Here is a 5,580-nt window from a genome sequence, read left to right as displayed (position 1 = left end):
GGGGGAGGGATATGCAGTGTTCTTTGGTCCTAACTTGATCGCCTGGAATGCTCGCAAGCAGGCCACCGTGTCTCGTAGCAGTATTGAAGCTGAGTATAAAGCAGTTGCTGATGCTACCGCTGAGATCATATGTGTACAGTCCTTATTGCGGGAGTTGAGAATCTCTCCAGGTCATCCTCCAGTTCTGTGGTGTGATAACATTGATGCTACATACCTTTCATCTAATCCGGTGTTTCATGCTAGGACAAAACACATTGAGGTTGACTATCATTTTGTTCGGGAACGTGTTCCACAGAGACTACTTTGTATCAAGTTCATCTCCTCAAAAGATCAACTTGCTGACATTTTCACGAAGCCTCTTCCACAACCACAGTTTATAGGCTGTAGGTGCAATCTTAACTTGCTTTGTACTTCAGGCTATACTTAAGATTGAGCGAGGGTGTTAGACTGTATATACGTAGTCTTGTATAGGTCTTGTATTGTACCTCTTGGTACATCTATATAATGAGATAGTCACACCCCGTTTTACGGTGTCAAGCCAGTTTCCCAAACCCTATGTTCTACAGCGGCCACCCAACGGCTGCGTTGCAGATCGAGGAGAATAGCTTGCACGTTTGTTGCTTCGGCGAGGAAAATTAGCAAGTTGGGTTGAAATGACAACACACCTCGCAGTCGCCCAAGCCCAACCATGCGGTGTGCACGCCCGGAACTTCATATGATTGACGACTAGAGGTGTGCACGAATATTATGAACGCGCCGTTTCCCCAAGCGCAATACTCCATCGAGATACACCTCCCCATTGTCTCTGTTCGTCGGTCCCATTTCCTTAGCAGCCGGCAGTGGCCTTGACTCTGACCTTGCTCCCATCTCCATTTTCATCACAAGCTAGCTCATCCCGACGCAAGTAATACGCTATATGTTTAATAAACTCTCTGCCTTGCCTCGTGTGTCCATTTGCATATGCATGCAATGACGACATGCATAACTTAATTAGATCCATGCCTGCGTCCGTGATGCCCTATATAAAGGACAGCATATGCCTCACTACCCACTCATCCATCACAGCTTAGCAGCAATCACCAGTGCCTTAGACACTCTCGATCAGCAAACTCTAGCTCATCAGCCCTAGCTAAGCTCGTTGCATTTGTTGCCTAGCAAGCAATGGAGTACGCAAAAACCATAGCTGGCCTGTTCGCCATGTTGCTCCTTGGTCCGGCTCTAGCCACCTGACTCTGACCCTCTCCAGGACTTTTGTGTCGCTGACCTGGACGGCAAGGCGGTCTCGGTGAACGGGCACCCATGCAAGCCCATGTCGGAGGCCGGCGACGACTTCCTCTTCTCGTCCAAGCTGGCCAAGGCCGGCAACACGTCCACCCCGAACGGCTCGGCCTGGCGGAGCTTGACGTGGCTGAGTGGCCCGGTACCAACACGCTGGGCGTGTCGATGAACCGTGTGGACTTCGCGCCGGGGGGCACCAACCCGCCGCACATCCACCCCCGTGCCACCGAGATCGGCATCGTGATGAAAGGTGAGCTCCTCGTTGGAATCCTTGGCAGCCTTGACTCGGGGAACAAGCTCTACTTCAGGGTGGTGCGCGCTGGGGAGACGTTCCTCATCCCGTGCGGCCTCATGCACTTCCAGTTCAACGTCGGTAAGACCGAGGCTACCATGGTCGTCTCCTTCAACAGCCAAAACCCCAGCATCGTCTTTGTGCCGCTCACGCTTTTCGGCTCCAACCCGCCCATCCCAACGCCGGTGCTCACCAGGGCGCTCCGGGTGGAGGCCGGGGTTGTGGAACTTCTCAAGTCCAAGTTCTCCGCTGGGTTTTAATTCCTGGGAGCCTTCCCTGAAATGATTAAAATATAATTCAATGTATATGTTTGCTAGCAAAATTTAATAATTCTCAGCAGAAGACGTGCATTCAAGCTTCTGGTTAATCTCACATGCAGTTCTAATAATTTTGAATAAGTTAGCCTCATGGTTTAGCCTTCAGATCCAGTATGGGGAATTGTATGTACTACTCTTTATTGTCGTCTTTGTTCTTTTCATTGAATGGAATATATGATTAGTGTTTTCGTATATTTTTTCCATTACCTTCATAAGTCAAACATGTTCTAAAGTTTACGTCATGATGGCATGGTGAGCAATCTCGAAATCACTCAGAAAAGATGCTCTCAAAATTACGTGAATACATTGTGAGAATGCAAAATGTTCCATGTATTGTAGTGTAACGCCCTCGATGCGGCTATAGCTCCCACGTGTCGAGGCACGACTTAGAGACATAACCGCATTGAAAGCAATGTCGCAAGTCAGGCAATCATTACAACATCCCATGTAATACATAATAAAAGGGGGAGATAGCATAGTTGGCTTACACTCGCCACGTCACATCAGAGTGCATAAATAACATCCATCAAACAAACACTCAAGGCCCGACTACGGCGCCAAAAATAGAAAAAAAACCCAACATGCGACAAGGTCCTGAATCGATAACCCCAACTAGGCACCACTACTGATCATCCGGAAAAGACACGTAGTATCGCTGAGAGTCCTCGTCGAACTCCCACTTGAGCTCGTAATCGTCAACTGGAGTAGAAACACCTGGACCTGCATCTGGAGTTGTAGTATCTGTGAGCCACAGGGACTCAGCAATCTCACACCCACGCGATCAAGACTATTTAAGCTCATAGGAATGGATAAGGCAAAAATATGTGGAGCTGCAGCAAGCGACTAGCATATGTGGTGGCTAACTTATACGCAAAAGAGAGCGAGAAGAGAAGGCGAGGCACGAGCGAGAAGCTAAAGGAACATCCTGCGCAAGCATAACTCCAACACCGTGTCCACTTCCCGGACTCCGCCGAGAAGGGGCCATCACGGTAACACACACGGTTGATTCATTTTAATTAAGTTTAGTTCAAGTAATCTACAACCGGACATTAACAAATTCCCATCTGCCCATAACCGCGGGCACGGCTTTCGAAAGATCAATCCCTGCAGGGGAGTCCCAACTTAGCCCATGACAAGCTCTCACGGTCAACGAAGGAATAGACCTCCACCCGAGACATTCCGATCAGACTCGGTATCCCGGTACAACAAGACATTTCGACAGGGTAAAACTAAACCAGCAACACCGCCCAAATGTGCCGACAAATCCCGATAGGAGCTGCACATATCTCTTTCTCAGGGCACACTCAGATTGTCTTAGGTACGGGTAGGCCAGCCCAGAGTTGCCCCTGGTAGCCACCGGTAGCTGACAGGTGGACCAACACTCAGAGGAGCACTGGCCCGGGGGGGGGGGTAAAATAATGATGACCCTTGAGTCTGCAGAACCCAAGGGAAAGAAAAGGCTAGGTGGCAAATGGTAAAACCAATGTTGGGCATTGCTGGAAGAGCTTTACTTAAGACGAACTGTCAAGGGGTTCCCATAATAGCCCAACCGTGTAAGGAACGCAAAATCCGGGAACATAACACCGATATGACGGAAACTAGGGCGGTAAGAGTGGAACAAAACACCAGGCATAAGGCCGAGCCTTCCACCCTTTACCAAGTATATAGATGCATTAATTAAGTAAGGTATATTGTGATATCCCACCAAGTAAATAAAAGTTCCAACAAGGAACGGCTCCAATCTTCACCTGCAACTAACAACGCTATAAGAAGGGCTGAGCAAAGCAGTAACATAGCCAATCAACGGTTTGCTAGGACAATGGTGGGTTAGGGGTTCAACATGGCAATTGGGAGGCTGACAAGCAAAAGGTAGGCATCGTAGCAGTGGCAAAGCAAAAGAGCGAGCAAACTAGCATAGCAAAGATAGTAGTGATTTCGAGGGTATGATCATCTTGTCTGCACAGTTGTCAGAGTTGACTGGATCCTCACAAGCAAACTCAACGGGCTCCTCGGTAGCGAACTCGTCTCCCGGCTCTACCCAACAAGACAAACAAGCAACAAGGATACAATCAACCACGGCAAGACCAAGCAATATGATGAAATGACGATATGCTATGCGGGATGCGATGCGGGATGCAAAATGCAAGATATGACAGGAAATGCATGAACCTGGCATCAACTTGGAAAATCAAGTGTGCCACTGGATAGATGGGATGAAATCGCTTGAAAACGATATAAAGATCATTGGAATCGGAGCTACGGTTTGGAAATGGCAAGCGTTTTAAGATATGACACCGGTATGCGATTTACAGCAAGTAGGCATCTAAATGCAACGAAATGAACATGCTACAGCCACCAAACATGAAAACAAAATACATGGCAGTGATGTACACAAGATGGTTGACAAAACACTAGCACTGAGCCATAGGCAAATTCATCCATTAAGAGGTTCAAACAAGCATGGCTAAAACGCAAATGCAAAACAGATTTCAGACTTAGTGAAATTAACACTAGTCTGAAATTTCAGATCACGATGCTCTCTTCGGAGCAGCAAAACAACATGATAGAAAACCTGAACATGACAAGTAAGAACATGGCATGGAGCTACTCAACAAGCTTAAAAAAACACCCAAAGTGACCTGGGGCCAAAAGGGTTCACAAAATACTCTACCGAGCTCACGAACATAGCTCGAACACAATCAGTTTTCAGACTTAGTGAAAACTGAGACACGCTGAAATATAACTCGCGAAGGCATGTAAACGAGCTCGATGCACTCACTACGGTGCAAGTCATGGCAAGGAAAGCATATAACCAGCAAGAAGGCACAAAGTGCTAGCTACACATGGCAAGAACGAAGGCATAGCATGCATGGAACACTAACGGTAGCATCGGCAAAATCGCAAATAAGTTGACGATCTGCCCGGATTAACAACGAAGCAAAAGTTGAGCTCGATTGAGTCAACCTAGAGCACTCCACATATGCAAACAAAGACATGGATGGATAGAGCATAACATAATTATCAAAACTCCCTTGCTGATCATCCTCAAAAAAGGCACGGATCACTAGGAAACAAGCTGGACATATAGCATCACGAACTAAAATATCCCAGACTTAGTGAAATCACTAAGTCCCTGAAATCTGCAATCTCACGTACCTCTCTTCGCAAGCTTGCAGAGGACAACACACACATCCTAAAAATGCATGGGTGGCACCTCTGGAAAGAAGACAAAATACTTAACAATTCATCCCAAAGGGGCACAGGCATATCATGCACGAATTAAACATGGCAAAATGACAAAAGTGCATGATGAACTAACGGATCTGCAATTTAACTCACGAAGCCTCCTTATAACAGCATTTTGGGCATCAAGATGACCTCAAATGCAAATGATGCAATGGAATGAAATGATGTACATGTCGAGGCGAAGATTTTGATATATCATATGCCCAAAACGGAGCTACGGTTACGGAGATACGAACAGTCAAAGAATGCATAAAAATCTAGGAGTTAGGGTTTCGAGGGAGAGAGGGTCAACCTAGATCTAGATCCGGCTACTGTAGCAGCACTGTAGCACCCGCGCGAGTTCGCCGGAGACGGCTCGCCGGAGCCGGTGGAGGCGGCCGGAGCAGCGGGGAGAGGCCGGGGCGGCGCCGGGAAGGTCGGGGGAGGCCGGTGGCGGCGCCCGGCGGC

General features: G+C 47.8%; 1 pseudogene; it reads left to right on the top strand.

Annotated features, from left to right (window-relative positions):
• The first annotated feature begins 1,046 nt into the window (after positions 1-1,046).
• On the top strand, positions 1,047-2,079 carry LOC119286150 (annotated as a pseudogene).
• The last annotated feature ends 3,501 nt before the right edge of the window (positions 2,080-5,580 follow it).

Source organism: Triticum dicoccoides, chromosome 4A (genome assembly GCF_002162155.2).
Source record: "Triticum dicoccoides isolate Atlit2015 ecotype Zavitan chromosome 4A, WEW_v2.0, whole genome shotgun sequence".
Taxonomy (NCBI): domain Eukaryota; kingdom Viridiplantae; phylum Streptophyta; class Magnoliopsida; order Poales; family Poaceae; genus Triticum; species Triticum dicoccoides.
Note: the sequence above shows the minus strand (reverse complement) of the source record. Positions and strands in the feature narration are given on the sequence as shown.